Source organism: Myripristis murdjan, chromosome 18 (assembly GCF_902150065.1).
Source record: "Myripristis murdjan chromosome 18, fMyrMur1.1, whole genome shotgun sequence".
Classification (NCBI taxonomy): domain Eukaryota; kingdom Metazoa; phylum Chordata; class Actinopteri; order Holocentriformes; family Holocentridae; genus Myripristis; species Myripristis murdjan.
Genome location: NC_043997.1, coordinates 29,097,885 through 29,119,921, shown reverse-complemented (window position 1 = coordinate 29,119,921; position 22,037 = coordinate 29,097,885). Strand labels below are relative to the sequence as shown.

Here is a 22,037-nt window from a genome sequence, read left to right as displayed (position 1 = left end):
TGTGAAAAGCGGAATAACGTTATAGTTATCTATATTCTTGCAGTCTACGGAAAAGGTTTTGTCGTCAGAGGACTGTTACTAGCCTCAACATATGCTCAGTTAGACTGCTTCAAGCATGTCATTTCAAGACTAGTAACATGTAATCGATGCTGACAAAGTAGGCCTAAGGTTTTGTGATGTTTTGCGCAGAGATGTTTATCATAACAGCGCCCTGTCATTTATTTTTCACAATATAATGTACTTACCTCGCTATAATTCAGCATAAATATGTCTGTCTGTATCAATAATGTTTTAGTCAGTTTAGTCAAAATTTGGGGCAGTGTTGTGTAAATGATACTGTTCTCCAGCTCCACATTAATCACATGACACAAATGACTTATGCACTTGAAAGGGTTAGGCCAAGCTTACTTCTTATCCACCTCTGCTTGTCCACTTACATTTTGGTGAAATGTTCACTTTTTTCCTTGGATAGGTGCTCCTGTGGAAACTGTGCTACCATGCCCACAGAAGCTGAGAATATCTGCTGTTTGGAGATACTACAGGTAGTATCGCCATACCCAACGAGAAAACTGGAACGGGGATGGCCAATACTGCATCTGTGTATGGTGCTGGGTCCACAAAGACTTTACGGCTGAGAGGAATACACCAGTATGTTATGCTTTGCAAAATGCTATAGTTCGTATCTAAATCAAAGATATTATGTAGCCTTGCTTTGCTTCAGTGGGCATAATCTTACAACTGTAATAACGTGACAAATGTGAGTACTGTACAGTTAAATAAATTGATTTAGCTATTTTTTTTTATTTGTATAGTTTTTCCATAAGCAGGTGGTGTGTAAATTATTTATGTATTCACAGGAGTCATTTCTGTAGACACTTTCAAGCATTTATTGACATCAAATAATTTACATATAAGTAATACCAGTGATAATCATACCATGGGGCCAGCCTAGCAGGCAATGCACATAAGAAGAAGAGAAAAAAAAGTGTGACATACACCATAAAAAAAATATTTGCAAGACTAAATGTCCTGTCAAATTGTTTGGAGTTGTTACAGGTATCCAGCATATCGCAGCTTCGTAAGCTGGTGCTGGGGCTTCCTGGGGCGCAGAATCCGGGTCGTCATTCCAGCTTGTGTGGTCCTTCGCATCCGCACGGAGTTTCCTGATGCTGAAGGCCACTGCGTGGGACTTAAACTGGCCCTCGATTGAACCGGGACACATAGCTGGCAATGACCTCCTCCTTGTCAGGCCGCTCGAACTGTGCAGTTAGGTCCTCTGGAACGGGAATGGCCAATACTGCATCTGTGTATGGTGCTGGGTCCACAAAGACAACATACCCTGTTTTATAAAATACATGCACAAACACTTTGTTTACCTTTTTTTCACAATGACTGAAAGTGTTCCTCTAAATACCTCCTGACATTTGACACTTTATCTAATTTATTGTTTTTATAAGGTTGTTTTTTGTGTGTTTTAGTTTTTACTGTTATTTTATGTTGAAATTCGTGTAACATGTAAGAGCAATACCCGACACATATGTTTTGGTTGAAAAATTAAAAAAAAGAATTTAACACTTACGGAATGTCGGGTCTGTCTTTAGTGGTTTAGCTCTGCATTCTCCCTTCACGGCCTTTGGAAAGTGGACCTTGAAGAGGGGTACATCTTCAAGTGTAGTCTGGCATGTAACATCTCTTGATGCAGGGAACTGTATGGATGCACTTGATGTGCTGGCCTGTATAAAGGAAACAGGGTTACACCAACATTTTCTCAAATATGTAGTTATAACAGCTCCAAGCAGTGCAAAAATTATGACAACAAATGCACACAATTATAAAAAGTAATGTGTTATACAGACTATTTCACTTCCAGTGTAAACTGTATTGTAACATAACCAAAGCTTGTAAATCCAATAAATGTTGCATGTGCAAAATGTATATTCTATCCCCTTTCACATATTACCTACTGTAACTCTGCGCTTATCTATATGTGAGACATTAAGACAACAATGTAACATGATATACTGAGTGGGGGAAGGGAGCGGTGGTAGCGAAAAACCATTGAATCCGAGAAATAAAACTTTATTTATGACAAGCCCAAACACCTACCCTTATCTCTGCAAAGCCTTTTTGTCTGAATGCAGCCTTATCAGCTTGATTTTGCAGACACAAACACCTCTTTTAAGTTCCTGGGAATCAACATAACAGAGAACCTGACCTGGACTTCACATATCTCTGCGCTGGTTTAAAAAGCTCAGAAACGGCTGTATTTCTTAAGGAAACTTCAGAAAGCAAAATTCCCACGACAAGTTCTTGTCAGCTTCTACAAAGCATCCTGACTGGAAACATCACAAACTGGCATGGGATGTGCACGGCCCAGGACAGGAAGACTCTGCAACGAGTGATTAAAACTGCCCAAAACATCATTGGCACCCATCTACCAAGCATCAGTGATATTGGGGAGGTGAGGTGCCTGCACAGAGCCAAAAGGATCCTAAAAGACAACACCCACCCCAGCCACAGCCTGTTCACCCTGCTGCCGTCAGGCAAAAGATACAGAAGTATTCGCTGCCGTACCACCAGACTACAGAGCAGCTTCTTCCCTCAGGCTGTGAGACTACTAAATGCACCATCTGAACTCCTCCAGGCTTAATAGTTCTATTTTAGAATTACTAGATTTCTATATCTTGTTAACTCTTGTATTGTGTTAGAAAGCTGACACTTTTGGTGCTAGTGGGTCAAATTTGACCCATGACTTAACTCCCAAAATAGTAAAAAAAAAAAAAAAAAAAAAACGATTATCATCCAAAAAAAAAAAAAAAATTAAAATAATAATAATAATAATAATAATTCTATTTTCTACACAATCAATCAATCAATCAAGAGGGAACCACACTTTAATTTCATTATTCAACCTGTTGTATAATGACAAATAAACTTCCTTGTACTTCCATTCATTCATTCATCTTCTAAACCGCTTATCCTCACTAGGGTCACGGGGGGTTGCTGGAGCCAATCCCAGCGCTCATAGGGCGAAGGCAGTGAAACACCCTGGACACGTGGCCAGTCCATCGCAGGGCCGGCTAACATCAGGTTACTGAAATTTACGTTAGCAGCTTGGTACTAACCAAAGTTACACGATCATACCGAGCAGAAGAACTGCGTACAACCAGGGCCATTAGTTTTTCGGAAAAGTACCACAGGAGATATCTATCAAGCACTGACATTTAAGCAATAAGCCCCTCGAAGCCTCGAAGTGGGTTACAGTGATTTTACAACGGCTGAGGGGCGCTGTAAAATCACTGTAACCCACGGCTTCGAGGGGCTTATTGCTTAAGCAACACACACTTTAGTGACGACTGCGGTCGTAGCGTCCATAACAACAACAGCTGAGAGTACGTTAGCTCCCCTGTGATACAACATTAGCTACACAGAAAGCACCATGAAAAGTGGCCACATGCATCCAAATTACAAATAACGCTGTGTGTATAGAGCTAGCTTCAAATTACATATATGTTCACACAGCTTCTCTTCAACGTCCTCTGGTATTATTTACTGTTGCGTATTACCCTAACTAGTATAAGGAAGCTATGTTACCAACAGTAACTTACGTTAGCTGCCATGCTAAAACCACATTCAACAGGCTATCACGCTAAATAGGCTTATACAGTAAAGCAACATAAAGTGGTAAAACTTACAGCTCCCACGTTTGTAGTTGGGTCACGGACAGTTGGTACCGATCCATGCTTTATCTTCAGATTCTTAGCGAATCCTGATTTGTCCTGGCCCTCGTTGAGAAAGCAGTCCGCAGTGAAATGGTGAGCACATACAACATTTTAGGAATTGTTGTGGGTACATTTCCATCGAAAATAAAATGAATCCACTGGGTCTTCAAAACCTCTGACGAAGGAGGTAGAAATAGACTTTTGTGCTCGCTTGTGCAGCCAACAACAGAGCAGCTTCCGTGCTTTGCTCGTATCTTTGACATGATTGTTTTACCGGACCGGCGTTTGCGAGGGGAGTTCTTCTTCTTCTTCTTCTTCTTCTTGTTTTACGGCGGTTGGCATCCAGCTTATCGGTGCATTACCGCCACCTACTGTTCCGGAGTGTGGATCAGACAATAGACTTACAGACTAACAATATTATACACTTGTGCCAAAAAAAAAAAAGAAAGAAAGAAAGAAAGAAAATTATAAAATTATATATATATATATATATATATATATATATATATATATATATATATTGTACCCTTTCCCTTCCTTTTCACCTCTAACAGGTACCAGTCCACCTCAGGCCACACAAGCTTCCATGGAGCCATCACTGGAAAAACTACTGTTGGGCTTATCTTCATCTCAAATATCCCATATTCTTTTGCTATATCATTCCCTATTCTGGCAAAGTTGTCCCTGTGGATCCTCCCATTCTCCCAACACTCCTGCAATACTCCTTTCGTGGGGTGAAAATTGTTGTGCCCCTGCAAATTTGCCCAATAATTATTCATCAACTGCATCCTTCTTAATTCTAGAGGCAATTCTCCCAATTCTACCTGTAAAGCAGGCACTGGTGAAGACTTGATAGCCCCACTACAGACTCTCAAAGCCTGCGCTTGAATCACATCCAGTCTCCGTAGAACAGATTTAGCTGCTGACCCATATGCTATACTGCCGTAATCCAGCACCGATCTTATCATAGCTACATACAGCTTCTTCAACGCTGAACTTCCTGCCCCCCATTCCCTTCCAGTCAAACATCTCATCACATTTATTACTTTTTTGCATTTTATTTCTATTTTCCTGATATGATCTGCCCATGTCAGTCGAGAATCAAATAGAACTCCCAAAAATTTGAACGTTCCAACCCTTTCTAATGCTTTCCCATACATACTCAGCTTCATTCTTTCCTCAGTTCTTTTCCTGGTAAAAAACACTGTTTGAGTTTTTTCCACTGAGAACCTGCACCCCCAATCAAAACCCCATTCCACCACCTCATCAATTGCACTTTGGACTTTCCTGATTGCATGTTCTACATTCCTTCCTCGTTTCCACAGGGCTCCATCATCTGCAAAAAGTGATCTCCCTATATCCATCGGCACTTTTAAAAATACATCATTTATCATGATGATAAAGAGCAACGGACTTATCACGCTCCCTTGAGGTGTACCATTTTCAACTGTATACTGGTTAGATAAATCTGGCCCAATGCGTACCTGGATCTTCCTATCATATAAAAAATCCTTTATCCAGTTAAATACTCTCCCCCCACCACCCATCTTGTGTAGTTTTATTAGCAATCCCTCCTTCCACATCATGTCATAAGCCTTTTCAATATCAAAAAACACTGCTATAACTGATTCCTTATTTGCCTGAGCCTTTCTTATTTCAGTTTCTAACCTTATCACAGAGTCCATGGTATTCCTCCCCCTCCTAAATCCACTCTGGCAACTATCCAACAATCCCTTCCTCTCAAGTTCATATGACAATCTTTCTGTTACCATCCTCTCCATTATCTTACATATATTTGACGTTAGTGCTATTGGTCTATAGCTAGTAGGTTTAGATGGATCCTTTCCCGGTTTCCTAATTGGAATCACTACTGCTTCTTTCCAAGCTCCTGGTAACCTCCCCTCCTCCCACACTCTGTTATAAAGCTTCAGCAACTTCAATAGCGCTCCTTCCCTAGATGTTTTAACATAATGTAACAAACCTGATCTTTCCCTGGAGAAGTTGGTCGTGATCTCTTTATAGCTCTCACCATCTCTGCCAAAGTAAATGGCTCATCAATTATTTCATCTGTACTCTCCCTCCTCTCTAACACACCTGGATACTGATTCATAGTTCTGTCTCTTCTCTTTCTTCCTTCTTCCGACAAATTTCCTGAGCTATGTATATTTACAAAAGCCTTGACCATGATCTCTGCCTTATCCCTGTTGGATATTGCTGTTTCTCTCTCTGATATTATGACTGGATAATCCCATTCCCTTCTGTCTCCCCCCATCCTCTTTACCATTCCCCAAACCTCTCCAACTGGTGTCGTTCTTCCTATTTTGTTGCAGAAATTCCTCCAACTTGCCTTCTTAGCTTGACGTACTGTTCTTCTCACCACTGCCTGCGCCTTTTTGTACTCTATTAAATTCTGCATGTTATGGGTTCTTTTAACTAGCCTGAAAGCTCTATTCCTGTTTCTTACAGCCTGACGGCATTCCTCTGTCCACCATGGTACCAGTTTTCTGTTCTTCTTGTTTTTACTCCTGGGTATAGCTCTTTCTGCCGCCATTATGATTGCTGACGTTACCTGATTATTTAGTTCATCAATATCTCCAAACATATCTATCCCATTCATCATTTCCTTACTCAGGCTCTTGAACTTATCCCACTCTGCCTTTCCAAAAACCCACTTTCTGATTCCCTCACTTCCTCTCACTTCCACTCTTTCTCCCACCATACACAAAACTGGGTAATGATCACTGCCTATTGTTGATGCTGACCAAACTTCCCAGTTACCTATTCCAGCCAGGGTGTTAGATACTAGAGTTATATCCAATACTGACTCTGTACCAGTTGTTACATTTATCCTTGTTCCTCTGCCATCATTCATACATACCAACTCCCTTTCATCCATCAGATCTTCAATTACCTGTCCATTTAAGTCTGTTTGTGTCTGATTCTGATTTCTATCTTTCCTTATCGCTGTGTATCCAAGTATCACAAAGTCCAGATTTGGTTTTAGCCATGTTTCCTGCACACAAATTACATCTGGTTTCTCATCCATCTCTTTGATGAAATGCTTGAATTCCTGGCCATTACCCAGCAAGCATTTTTTAGTTTAAAAGAGGTCTAATAAACGTCTATACGTAGACCTGACGTCTGGGCTAAAACACGGCAAAATTTGGGCTGTCAGTGAAAATTTAGTAGACGTCTAGCCATTGCCCAAGTATAGCCTAGTCATCAATTAGACGTCCAATGAACGACTATATATGTACGTCTAATAGAGGCCAAAATAACATCTAGGCTAAAACACGGCAAAATTTGGGCTGTCAGTGAAAATTTAGTAGACGTCTAACCGTCGCCCAAATGCAGCTTAGCCATCAGTTAGATACAGCTACTGAACTACTACTATATACATCTAACAGACTGAAAAATAATGGATTGAGGATTCTATTTATTCAAATACAAGGAAAACCATCCAGACAGATTAAATGTAAAGAATTTATTAATGGAACTTGTAAAACATTAAACAAAAACAATGATAGAAGATATAAATTATAACATTTCAAATTAGGATAATTTTAAAATACAAAAAAAATATAAGGAAATAATACAATATTTAACACGAAAACAAGAACAATATTTACAATAATTAAAATTTTAAAAAATTAAAAACTTAAAGATACCTTAAATAACAACAGCAACAGCAACAACAAAAAACAAAATAAGGGGAAGCCACCCTATTTGTTTCTGTAACCCCCCCCCCCCCTGCTCTCCCTGGCGCCTGTTTGAAATGATGCCCAGCTGCATTTTTTATTTCCACCTCTGTTGAGGTGAAGCTGGTCATCACGGCATCTGGCAAGAAAGAAATTGCATGAGAAGAAAAGCAATTGTGATTTTTTTAAATGACAGTTATTGTGACTGGGAGTTATACACTTGTTATAGTCTGTGTGTGTCTCCCAGGAAAACATACCCTCCTACCTCTAATAACTGTGAATAATCTCGTTTTCTCGAAAGGCAGCTTCTCAACTGGTCCACCACCCTTCATGTTGAATTTGGCCATCAGGCCATTGGTTAAAACCCTAAAACAAGATACATATTAAGGAAGTTATTAATTGTGGACAAAGGTACATTTCAAAATGACAGGTAAAGTTTTTTTTAAAGACTCGTGGCCACATGAAAGACTTTTAGTGTATTGACATAGGGTTTCACCTGTCCAGCATCCTTTTTGTGCCGTCCTTAAAATCTCTTCCCCCAATTTTACACAGCTGTGACACCTGAATAACACAATACAATGTGAGCAGTTAGCAGCAAGTATTATGTGCTTCAGTGGGTCATCTCCAGAGCACAGAATATCATTGTGATACACTACCTAAAAAAAAAAGAAAAACTAATGCGCGGTTGTGCCACATTAAAAATAGCCCGTGCGAAACACCACGGATTTATATTTTTATTTATTTATTTATTTATTAAACGATTCTTCGAGGCAGGAAAAATTACCCAAGGCAAAAAAAGAATCGAGGTACTTGATTACTTCGAGTAATCGTTTCAGCTCTAATTGCAATTTTAAGTTATTTATTAGAATTATTTAAAGCCACTACAAGGAGCTTTCATGTGATGTTGATTTTGGCGGCACCTGTGGACAAAAATGGAAGTGCATCCTGTAATATACTATAGCAGTGGTGCTCAATCCTGGTCCTCAAGATCCCCTACCCTGCATGTTTTAGATGTTTCCCTGCCCCAACACACCTGATTCAAATGAATGGATCATTATCAGACTCCAGCATGAGCTTGATAACAAGCTGATCATTTGCTGATCAGGGGATCTTGAGGACCAAGATTGAGCACCACTGTACTATAGGATTTAATATAGGAAGCGTCCTCTCCAACCCAGTGGCAGGCGTTTAGAATGAAAAATAGCGGTAGTAGAAATAGCCAATCTTCTCGCTGATGGTCTTGTTTGTTTATGTAGATCATATAGAGGCATCAGTTCTAAATTGAGACTGTTTCATAACCGGTTAAATGTTCCTTGTAGTGGCTTTAAACAAACCTAACACACTTGAAGTAGTAAGGGTAAGGGTGGAGATGAGAATTCTGTATTACAGACTCTGATGACCTTGTCACCTGATAACTGGGTGACCAGTCTGGGCTGACAGTATCAGATGCTCAAACTAATGACCAAATTAGGTAACATGGAATTGGAGAAGGTAATATAAAGAAAAACTGATAATTGGTGATTAATAACACAGAGTCTTACCTAGTGGTTGATAAAGACAACTGAGGTACAATCCTACTATCTCAACTTAAAACTAATTTCTAACACAAATGGACAATGAACTAAAATGAATAAGTAAGGACTAATTTACTTCTTGAAAATAAACCTTTAACTTGTCACATACTATTTCACACGAGAGTCATACTCACTGCACTGTAAATCCAAGAACGTCGGGACTGTGAACACACACACACACACCAAAAAAATTAACAAATGTTAATGAAAAACTTATCATACTACAATTTCATGAATCTCCCTCTCTCTCTTGATATTTCCAACTGGATTATAATCATGTGGCCTAATATGTATTACTAGGTAAGTCTGTATTGATTTCAGAAACCTGGATAAGACCAGTTTTGAGAAAACTACCTGAGGGGTATTCCACAAAGCAGGATTTGTAAGTTAGCCAGATAACTTTAAAAAGTGTCACTGAATATCTTCTGAAATTTTGTCTGTTATTGGCAACATAACATTCAACCTTTGTTTAACAGATTCAAATCACTGTCACGAGGATATAGCATAATTTTTTCCTAATAATTTATCTGGATAACTTTCTAATCCTGGTTTGTGGAACACCCTCCTGGGGGGTATACTACAAAGCTGGTTTTGTGATTAAGCCTGACTTCAGCACAGTAAAACCAGGAAACTCTTCAAATCTGGAACATGGACTAATGTAAAAAGTGCTTTTCCAGGTTTTACTTAAGCTTAAAGTCAGGCTTAATCACAAAGCCAGCTTCGTAGTATACCCCCCTGGAGTACTCAGATATAAACCAGGATATTGTGGCATGTAAACACTTTATCCAGGTTTCTGGACCTTCTCAGAGTGGCTGAGATGGTGAGAAATCAGGCAGATGATCAGAAACCAGGATACTGTTATGATCATGTATACAGGAATATGAATAACAAGGCTCTTCATTATCCATATAAACAACGTATACTTAATTTTTTTAAAAAATGGATAAGGCTCAAAACCAGGATACTAATGCACATGTAAACACACTCACTCTCTTTGAGGAATTTCGTTTTTTTTCCCCTCCCCAAATCTAGGGCCGTAGAAAAAGTAGGCACGCAATAAAAACTTAACAGTTCAATCATATCTTACTGAGAACATCTTCCTCTTCCATCATTCAATGTTTACTGAAGTTAGAAACAATAGTTTCGCGGATATTACTGGCCAAACACGGCTTCCCAGATAAAGGCGGCATTTTTGAGAGTGTATAAATTTAAAAGACCAACCAATTCCCTTAATTGTGTAAGATTTTGTGCAGAGTCGCCCGTGTCGTTTTCGGGATGAGTGGTTGTCGAGAACCTATGGCGGAGGTAACCGTTCAGCCAAGAACAGGCACTGCAGTTACTTTGGGAAATACGGAAACATATGCAACTTGAATGACCATCATCTGCTTATGCGAAATGGGCGTGAATATTGCCAGCACATGCGCTTCTAACTGTTAGATAAGTTAGGTTTAAAAAAAAAAAGGAAAGGAAAAAAAGGAAAGTTAAAAAAAGCCACGTGTTGTTAAGGTAAGGTACACTGGCTTAGTCTAAACTGCGAACATTCCCGATATATAAGCACGGTTCCTGCATATATATCAAATAATGTACATAAATAATGAACACATGACGAGACAAAGACACACTTACTCGCAATAACGTCGCAGCAGCGTGTCGTGGCGTGGGCTGCTCCCAAAATGGCTCCCCTTCTTTGTCAACCGACACTTCCAGCCTATTATCGCGGTGTCTCGCGATGTCAGTCGTCCTGTCTCTGACGCAGTTCAACTACCCTCTAGCGGTTGAGAATCGTAATTTCATGATGTTACTTTTAAACTGAAAAAGTAAAATACTGAGAATGGTGTGTATTAATATGTGTGACAGCAAAAATATCAATTAATAAGTTAATATTAATTCGCAAAATGGGATTTGCTATGTTAAATTCAGAGCTAAATTGTGGCTAAAAGTAGACCACTTCATGGAAATTTGTTTTCATAGTTGCTGACATGAAATTATGGCATGCACATCGAGAAGGGTCCTGTGGCCAAAGCTAACGTTACATGTAACCAGTTTTAACAGTGCTTTGGCTGGAAGTGGGATACACAAAGCCGGTCTATCAGGGCCGTTGAAATCACAACAACTGCTTGCCTCGATTTCGCCAGATGGGCTAAGAACAGGCTACACGTAGCCAGTCAAATTCAAGGCTAAATCGTGGCTACACATAAACCATATGAAATAAATGGTACTGACCACTTTTATGTATTGTTGACACTGCAGACATGATGGGATATTATCAATCTCAAAAACTGTATAGTGAAAATTTTCACTATGCAGTAGTATACGTAGTATACAGCAGTTTAAACTACAACGAAACAGTACTGTCTAGAAGTCGGCTACAAATATCCAGTCTAATTGTGAGCTAAATTGGGGCTATGTATAGAACATGTGAAAAAATTAAACTAAACAGTGTTGCAATCACTGTTGACTTTGCTTACCTGATTGAATACTGTACATTTTGCAAGTTGCGTTGGCAAAAAACTATGTTTGACCAATTTCAAAATTATGTCGGCTAAATGTAGGTTACACTTAGCCGGGCTAAATTAAGGCTACATCTAGCCGAGGCGTTTACATGACGTCTATTGCTTGCTGGGTAGCCAGTAAGCTCCTCGCATTCCATTGTAAAATAATGACCATAACTATTATCAACAGGTTCATGGTGTCTCCAAACTTGACTGATTAGTGAGGTTATCCCTCACTTCTTCCCATGTCAGTCCCACTAGTCCCAGATGATGCACTGCTGCCCTAACAATCAGCTGGATTTTTTCACTCTTTGACTTCACTTCTGCTGTGCTGTTAACCACTCCTGCAATAAATGTTACTAAATCCCTTTTGTCCACATACATCCTGTCATTTATTTTTTGTTGCTGCTCTCTACCTCCCATTGCTCCTTGATCATTAGTTCCAACATGCTGCTCTCTTGATACTCTTACAGCTTCTGCATAAGATAGCCTTCTTTCCACTCTTATTTTCTGGATACCATTCTCCCTTTTCATAGCCTCACATCCCCCATATGCCACAGTATGAGCTCCTCCACAGCTAGCAGTAGTGGTATAGTTATCACACAAGACTTGTTATTTATAAACCCGGGTTAAATTCTCGCTAGAAGCATGTTTGTTTCCCCTCAGATGCCCAGGCCTATGGAAGAAATATATTTTGTCAGTAGAATAAGGACACATTATCAATTTTCAAGGTAAATATATGCACATTAATGTGACAGGCATATTAGTCTAAATAGTGTAATGTTGATGATTATCTAAAATGTGAAAACATGCATATATGGTTCTTTGTCAGAGGGCCTCATTTCATCATTTTCTTTCTGATATAATCAAATTCTCAAGGTAAATATATACACATTAATGTGATAGTCTAAATAGTGTAATATTGATGATTATCTAAAATGTGAAAAAATATGGTTCTTCATCTGAGGTTCTCATGTAGTTATTGTACCTGTGAACACTCTGCCAGACCACCAAGGATCACACACACACATTCATTCATTCATCTTCTAAACCGCTTATCCTCACAAGGGTCGCGGGGGGGTCCTGGAGCCTATCCCAGCGCACATACGGCAGTGAAACACCCTGGACAGGTCGCCAGTCCATCGCAGGGCAGACAGACAAACACTGACAACCACACACACAATCACACCTAGGGGCAATTTAGCTTCTCCAATTCACCTGACCTGCATGTCTTTGGACGGTGGGAGGAAATCGGAGTGCCCGGCGGAAACCCACGCAGACACGGGGAGAACATGCAAACTCCACACACAAAGGACCCTGGGTGGGACACACACACATTAGTATTCAAATAGACTTAGAGTTTCTTTACTGTCATTGCACAAAAAAAAAATAATAATAATAACACAGCAGTGAGTTTTTTGCAACAAAATGTAGTTGCTTGGTTTCCGGATTACAACAGAGATGGAATTGTGGGGCAGTTTAAATAATTAAAATATCTATATAACTAGTCCATAAAAAAACAAGAGCTAAATAATAATGAGTGCAATGGCTCAGTAGAAAGTCAAGCATTAACATTAGACCCAAAATATACATTAAACAGTCTATGCTGTGGGAATGGCTTGAGGGAATTTGTTTAAAATGCACACTGAGTACAGGGTTTTCCCTGGCTTTTGGGGGGGCTCAGGTGGTCCCTGGTCAGTAATAATGGGTAAGTTATAATGACCAAATTAAACTAAACATGTGTCTTACATGTGGAAGGTGATTGCCTGTTGTCTGGATTGTGCAGTACGTCGGTTTTTACAATCATAGGCTGCACAATGTTGAGGCATTTTCCATTTTCCATATTCATTATTCTCTATTACACAGCAATTTCCCACACAACAAATATCTTATGTGAAAGGAGTTCTACTACACATTTTCTTCTGGATGCAGTAACACCAGTGGCGCTCCTCCAGCAGATGGCGCCGTAGGATAGCCTCTACAGCCTATTACAGTTTTTTTCAATTGTTTACACACAATTTTGAAAACAGGGCCTCTTTTTTTCTAAACACCTCACACAATTAACCAAACACCACACCCAATTTGCAGAACACCCCAGTTTGTTTGCAAAATGAAACATATCAGCCAAAACCATAAACAAATTGATAAAACCATATGCTCAGTTATAGTAACATGTCAATCAACAAGGAAAATCAGAACAAAATAGTAGTTTTCTTATCTGTAGACAAACAGGACACTGAGGGAAGCTGGACTGAGAGTTCAGCCAAATCTCAGCAGAAATACAGCAGCGACAGTAATTCTTCTTCTTTGTTCAGGTGCTATCACTTCAGGTCCCTCTCTACCTCTTCCTCTACCTTGGCCTCTTCCTCTACCTCCTTCTTCTCCTCTTTGAGCTCCTCCTCTCATTCTCACTCTTCTTCTTTTAACTTCTTCCATTTTTGTTGAAGACAGGTGAACTTACCTGCTGGCTATTATACCTACCTGAGTGCTGTATTTTCAATTTAGCACATGTGTGTTTCCACACCAGGTCGATGTGCTTATCCAGTTCGTTCATTAGTGTGGTCACTGGCAAGCCAGGGCTTTGTAATGAGAAGGAAATAGCCTCACAATCCTTATCTGTGTCTAAGGTGTGAAAATGCGTGTAGAGTTTTGCAAATCACTTTCTGTAATGTTTTGCAAAAAGTGTGAAGCTGAGTCTGTGCTTATTGTTGTGCAACTCTGCACAGGTGTTTTGCTTCTTGTGTGTAAAGATTTGTTAATTGTGTGAAAATTTTAGTGTGTAAACAACTGTAAAAAACTGTAACAAATCCAGTGTGTCTTTCCTCCATGGTTAATTTTACAATGACTTTTATCAACTTATTTATTCATTTGTTTTAATATATAAACCTTTTTTTCAAAGGGTTTTTAGGGATTGATGATGGTTACGAGTGGGTTCATGTTTTTCTATTTAAATGTTACATGTTTATTTATTCCATTTATGCCTTATTCATGCTTTTATGTATTTTACGTGTGTGAATGTTTTTTACTGCTTGTTTTTAGCACTTATCTTTTACAGCACTTACTATTCTTTTAACTGGAGCCAGCCCTCTCTCTCCATGTACCCCCTCTTTTTAAACAATTTTATAAATACAGGAATTACACGCCAACCACAAATGTGTCTCTGGAGACCCTGTGGAGCTTGAGTTCCTTGTTAAAAATAAATACTCCTGTTAGGACCCGATTCTTTTGTTGAATGCCCAAGGACAGACCGGAGTCAATCTTCAGCTCTCAGATATAATATTTATTTGGTCACATGTAAAGCAAAGCAGCGCTGGTCTCAGTGTGACAGAGCTCTCGCAGGATCTCAGTCAGAATGAGTGTCGATATCAGGAAATGGTACGTATTTATGTTCTTGGGCTTGGGCCTGCCCCGTACATAGGTTGGACTTTAAACGCAACCGAGAGTAATTGGCCAGTTACCGGACATGGACAGGCCAACCACTGTCCATGCCTTGATCTCGGAATGTGTGATGCTATGTGTATGTATGTTGATTGGGCGTGTATCTAACGCAATAGACCTAACAAATAAGATAGAGAAAATATGTCTGGTTCCAGCTTTGTTTACCTTCTGCTAATAGCCAAGCTGTTCTGAATAATACAAGAAGCATTGAACTTTAACATGCATTGAATACTGCAAGAGACATGAACTATAAGGCCAATTATAACAATCCCCCTTTTGACATAATTTTATTATGTCAATCAAACTAGGTAAAAATGTTATTCTGTACTGTGGTACCGCTTTAGGCGGAAAACCAACCAGTCAGCCCCCCAAACTGCCAGTGATTCCCAGCCTAAATAAGCAACACAATCAACACAATTGAGGGTTTTAATGCCCCCTTTTGGTATATTCTTATCTCATCAACAAAAAAACCCATAATATAAATCTTAAGCAGAAGCATATGTATCTACCTTCCTAGCAACCTATATGTCAGCGGATATGTGTAAGCTGGCTATGTGCAAGTATGATTAGCATCTATCAGCAGTAATTCATCTTGCACAGTTTATGGAAAACACTAAACATTTCTATGAAAACCTATGAGTCTCACGCCCCTATATGTATGCGAGTAAATATATGGTTATGTATTAGCAGTAGCGTATATCATGTGACTATATGGGGTTCAGGGATACAAAAAACGGTCTTCTTGGGTGTCGTAGTCGAGTCCGTCCAGGTCCACTTCAGTCTCGTCCTCCCCGGGCTCAGGGAGGGAGACCATAGGAATCGTGTCGCCATGGTATTGAATTAATTGATAAGGAGGTGGTGCGGGAAATCTGTCATTAATTGCCCTAGTGATGCATTGCAGACAGAGATGTCTGATGCATGGTATGCAACAGCATCCGCATAGCGTGAGTACTGTAACGGCAAAGAGCAAAGATGTCAATACAGAAACGATCACAGTTTTCCACTTTCCAAATGAATGATCAAGCCAATTAGCCAAGGGATTTGTTATCCCTGAGTGTGCTACCAATTCGTCTGCCATGGTCTTTAAGCCAGAAAGAGCCCGAGTTACAGAGCCGTCCGGTGCTGTATTGTTTGGAATGAAGATGCAACAGTCATGAGAGAACATAGCGCACACACCTCCTTTTTCAGCTAAGAGAAAATCGAGGGCCAATCGGTTTTGGTAAGTCATTAATGAAGTAGCAGCCAATTGTTCATGCAGACCAAAGATAGCATCTCGTGTCATGTTGCTCAGCCGTTGCACATTGAAATGTATGAAATTTATCCTGTCAACATTCTTATTTATAGTGACCCACCAGAATAACGAGGATTCAAAGCCTGCTGCAACCTGGTCCACTAATTTGTATTCATCAGGCACACCCCGTGGGATCCCAATTGCGTCAGTGTATATGGGAGAATTGTGGTAAAGGTCGAATGCAGCTCGTTTGTGCAGGTGTGATTTGGCGACAGGCTGGAAATCATAGTGAAATTTGTCATAATGAGAAACAAGTTCAGCTGCTGTAATTTTTATCAATGTAATGGGTGCAATCAAGGATAGTATGGTGCATGTTCCTGTCCAGCTAGAAGGAAGTGTATTCCTTAGGCGATTCCCACCACAATACCAATAAACATCTGAACGAGAGTAAGTCAGTGTGGTTGCATTTGGCCAGTCGGTAACATTAATGGTAGTTGTGCACCAATCCTCTGGTATGTCGCCTACATTCAGACCAGATATGTCGAATTTAGTGAGACAGGTGTGATTGTTTCTGACAGGTGTAAATATTGGTGGGATCGCCTTTGGTGGGGACAACGGGTACGTTGTCTCCAGATGTTTGCATGCTTCTGTGGGATTTTCAGTGGTGTGTAAGTGCATCATGCAAAAGGTCTCATTTTCAGAAAATGGTGATGGAACAGTTAACAAAGTTGGTCTAGGAGTTGAGCACACTACACAGTCTTCTCTAGTGGCCATTCTGGCTGCGTTCTCTACCCAGTCCAGCCAATAATTTTTCTCAGTGAAACCCGTTTCAATTTCCAATACATCTGTTACAGAAAGGTTAGCAACGTCTTTGGCCATGATGCCGTCGGTAACCAATTTAGTAGTATTGCTCATTTCAGGAGGTTGTTGTGCTGTCACAGTTATCATGAAATAGCCTAAGGGATCAGTTCCAGTTTCGTAAGCCCCAAGGACGTAGTGGTTTGTGTCTGACAGTTGTGGTTTTTTCAGTGTGAGGATCAATGGGTTGCAAGATTCGTCATTACAGGGGTATCGTGGGGTACCCTTAATCAGTGCCAATCGTGATTTTAATGGGTTGTCCAGTTGGTAGCCCCAGTCTAGCGGGCCGGTATTCACCACGACAAGATCCCAACCAACACCACAGTAGGGGCGACCCAGATAATATTCACCATCATGATGGCCCTGGTTCCTGGTACCATCACTGCATATGTATTTTTCAGACAACCCATGTGCTTGTTCATTAGGGCCACACGTGATGACAGCACACAAATCAAAAGTTATGACCCCATCTTGGTTTTCAACAAATTGCAGGTTAATCAGGTGGCTTCTCCCGCTTACAGATCTCTTTGTCAGGTGGCGTGGTGTGGTGGTAGGATAGATCAATTCAGGGTCAGTGTGGTTTTGCTTAGCTGTGTGGGACTTGGAAGTTACGATTTCCCACACCAAAACAGGCAGAACTATCATCAACGTTAGTGTCACCAAAATAGCTACAGCTACCCTGGTGCCACAACCCAGTCTCCAGAGAGGAGTTCTCCTGGATATCTCCCTTGTCATGTGCCTGTCCACTCGACTGTATGGTCTCATTTCCAGTGTAGTCATTGTCAGTGCCTTACTATCTAAGTGTGCCCCAGTCGGGGTCACGGGTCAGTGTCAGTCGGCAAGGTTAGTAAGTCAGTCCGAACCTCAGTCAGTGTTCTGTCATTCGGGTCTTTTGTCAGTGCACAATGTGTCTTGTGGATCCAGTTACTCAGTCTGTCGTCTGTCAGCCAGACCTTCACACAGTGTGATGTGACCTCAGCCACCTTATACGGTCCCTTCCATCTCGGAGAGGACCAGTTCAGCTTGTTGACCTTTCTGAGCACCCAGTCTCCAACCTCCACTGGTGAGGTTTCCTGGTCCTGTTCCTTGGAGAGTATTGCGGTCACCTGTTGAGAGATACTCATCACAGTATTGTTCAGCTGTTTCACATATTCACCCAGATTCTCATATTGTAACAGCACAGGCGGTGTGTCGGTTGGTGCAGTGGTGAACGGACAGGGCATCTTTCTTCCTGTCAAAATCTCATGCGGGCTGACATTCAGGGTCGCATTTGGAGTCGACCTCAAGCTGAATAGCACAATGGGTAGGGCCTCAACCCATGTTAATTTGGTGTCTGCGCAGACCTTAGCCAATCCTTCTTTAATAGTTCTGTTTGCCCTTTCCACCAGCCCTTGAGAGGCCGCATGATAAACTGCACCAAACTTGTGTTTAATCCCAAACCGCCTTTCCACTTCTCTCAACTCTTCACCAGTGAAACAAGGACCATTGTCAGACCTGATCAGCTCAGGTACTCCAAATCTGGGTATTATCTCTCTCGTCAACCATTTAATCACTTCCTTCCCCTTCTCAGTTCTGGTGGGTGTGGCCTCAACCCACCTAGAGAAAGGATCAACACAGACAAGAAGATATCTCTTGCCCTCGGTCCTGTGCTCCGCTCCCATATCAGTAAAATCAATCACTATCTCTTTCCAGGGAGCATCAGGCACAGGAAAGGTCCCCAGACCTGCTTTCAGTGAAACCTTTGGATTGAAGTGATTGCATATCTCACATGACTGTACAAAATATTTGGCAATGTCCTTCAAGTGAGGATGCCACCAATGTTGCGAGATGAGGGCTGTTACTCTAGAACTAGCGCAGTGCGCTCTGCTGTGTGCCTCTTGGCATAACAAGTTCAGTAGTCCCGCTGGAGCTACTATTTTGCCCTCATGGTTTCTCCAGAGCCCTGTACAGTCTTTTGTGGCTCCCTTTTCCAGCCATGCTTGCTTCTCAGCTGGAGCAGCTGCCTGTTGCAGCTCCTTGATATTCTGTACACATAGGTCCCTATGTGGTTTATCATCAGTTTTCTTTTGAGACATCTGTTTATGCACATTGTACCCAGCTACATCTTTTGCTGCCATGTCTGCCGCATTGTTGCCTCTAGCCACTTTGCCATCCCCCTTTTGGTGTCCTCTGCACTTAACTATGGCAACCTGATTTGGTTCTAGCAGAGCATAATAAAGATCCATGAGCTGATTCAAATGTTTAACAGGGGTGCCGTCTGAAGTCACAAAACCTTTCCTTCTCCAATGACACATGTCCACGTGTACTGCTTGAACTGCATAGGCCGAATCAGTGTAAACAGTGGCAGTTTTCCCTTGTGCTAATTTACATGCTTCTGTTAGCGCAACCAATTCTGCCATTTGAGCTGATGCTGGTTGAGGAATTAAATGTGCCTGTCTCGTCTCTAAACCTGCTGCTGTTTCCTCCACAACAGCATACGACGTCACTAACCCGCCAGTGGGAGAGTGATGGCTGTGACCGTCGCAGTACAGTGTCATCTGAGCATCTTTAAGTGGTTCTTTGTGTAGGGTGGGATGTAACTGCATTTCCTTATCAGTCTCTGCTGCACAATCGTGATCTTGCTCAGTGTCCATATGTGTTGCCATATTAGCCCCTTCGCTGGTGAAGTGGATGTGAGGTTTGTTAAGAAGATGTTGCAAGCCGTGGATCCTGTGTGCTGACAATGTGAATGCATTGGAGTCAAGAAATGCTTTCACTCCATGTGCTGTGTGCACAATGGTGTGGTTGCTCATTGTGATGTGGGATGTTTTGTGCACTGCTTTGCCTATGGCGGCGACATGTCTGACGCAAGTGGGGTGTCCAATCTCAACATTGTCTAATTTTGAGCTATAGTACATCAGTATTTTTCTGTCTGTTGTACTCCTACTCTCCCCCTTTTGGTAAAGAACGGCATTGACAAACCCGTTCTTTTCATCAACATCCAAGTGAAATGGCTCAGAGTAATTAGGAGCATGGAGAGCACATGCCGATGACAGTGCTGTTTTGACGTCAACAAAAGGTTTTTCAGCTGCGGCAGTCCACTGCAATGGGGAGTTGTAGTTTTTGTATCCTGCTTGAGTCATCAATGCTCTGAGTGGTGCCAATTGCAACAACCCATTTTTGACAACCACTAATGGAGACACATCAGCAGTGGTAGTGTGAAGTGTGCAAGGTTTCTTAGAGCTAGTGGCATCACTCAGAGGCATCTGATGTTGGACAGCTTCCAACATGCTCCTCGCCTCGGCATAGGGAGAGGGGGAGGTCACGGGTGCTGGAGCAATTTCAGTTACCATGGGTGACAATGTTTTGGTTTTGATCACGGCCTGTTGTGCCTGAATTGTGTTCGCTTGGGACGTGTTATCTGTAAACTCGGCAGCTTCCGACTGAATTGTTTTTGTTATGAATGTCTTATCGGTACTCTCGGCACAGTGTGTCTCTGGAGAAGGCAAGGGTTTAGCTGGCACCTGTTGTTGTGGTTGTGCAGAGGACTTCTGAATGGAGAGCTTAACCTCTCCCAAAAAACAGTGGCAATTCGCAAGAAATGTTTCTGTGTGTTTTACCTCTTTCCCTGCTCTTCCTTTCCCTACTCTCCCTAATCCTCTCTGCCACACACCTGTTTCCTGCAACTTTTCTTTTGCCTGGGTCACACTTCTTGCTGCCTGTTGCCAAATGTAGGTAAATGCACTCAGTTCAGGTGGAGCGCTTTCGCACCCCCCAAACATTCCCCTCTCCTGCATTTCCCTCACCCAATACACAAACCTATCCATGGCTTTCTTTTCTTCCTCCTTTGGAACCTTTTTCTGCCATCTTGTCAAGGTTTCTAACAGCACCGAGCCCAGGGACCCGGGTTTGCAATCCTTCCATTTATCAACAACTTTTTGCGACATCTTTAAATGTAGACACGTGTCAACAGAGAGGGCAAATGGCTCAGCGCCCGAGTGGGGACCCGATTAAGAAGCTTCTACACGGAGCCTAGTGCTCTGTGCGCTTAATCGCTGGGGGTTCTCCCAGTCTATCCACTCGTTTTAATTCACCACCTCTGCAACACCTTAAGCTAGAAAATCCCCGTTCTAACCTGTTCCAATGCCCCCCTTGCAGAACTACTTGAGATCTGTATCAGGGCAGGAATTCTCGACCAGTCTCAACTGTTCGATACACTGCCACAGGCACAGTAAAATATCAATCAAGTAGGAAACCACCCCGCATTGGTATGAAAAACAACAGACCTTTCCCTGTGTCCTTATAGAGCTTTAGGCCTATTCTCTATAGCAATTGTGGGAGAAAAAAAAAATTCCCACTTCCAGTGGCCTCAGACGCAGCCTGGCAACGCCCCCAATGGTGTCGCACTCAGCAGCATCAAAATGTCTCCTGACACCAGACTATTTGGCAGTAATCCGGCCTCAGTTTATGTGGGACCTCTAGCGTCCTATAAAACTTCTCTTTTTTTCTTTTAGATTTACCAGTTTAATCTAGACTAGGACACTTATTCACTTTCCCTCACGTGAGTCTATGTGATTGATACTTTACATGTGACCATTCAGTTGATAAACACATACAGTTATGTATTTCCCCCCAAATTTATCACAATTTTTCGATCAGAGAGTAGCATTAATCAGACAATCTAATTTAGTATGACCAATGTGCAGAAATTTTTGATAGAAAAAGGTTTTCTGCTCACCTTTGTCTTAGGCGCCTGGAATTGTCTGAGAAAGGTTCTCCTCCCACCGTCTCCGGCGGTCCCCAATGGGACACGGCCTCAGAGTCAGTCAATCCGGGTCACCGGCACCAATTGTTAGGACCCGATTCTTTTGTTGAATGCCCAAGGACAGACCGGAGTCAATCTTCAGCTCTCAGATATAATATTTATTTGGTCACATGTAAAGCAAAGCAGCGCTGGTCTCAGTGTGACAGAGCTCTCGCAGGATCTCAGTCAGAATGAGTGTCGATATCAGGAAATGGTACATATTTATGTTCTTGGGCTTGGG

The 22,037-nt window shown here is 41.5% G+C and overlaps 1 protein-coding gene across 3 annotated transcripts in view; it reads left to right on the top strand.

Moving 5' to 3' along the window:
* Positions 1 to 22,037, top strand: part of LOC115376384 (uncharacterized) — a 38,830-nt gene that overhangs the window by 4,165 nt on the left and 12,628 nt on the right. The gene's annotated exons all lie outside the window — the stretch shown is intronic.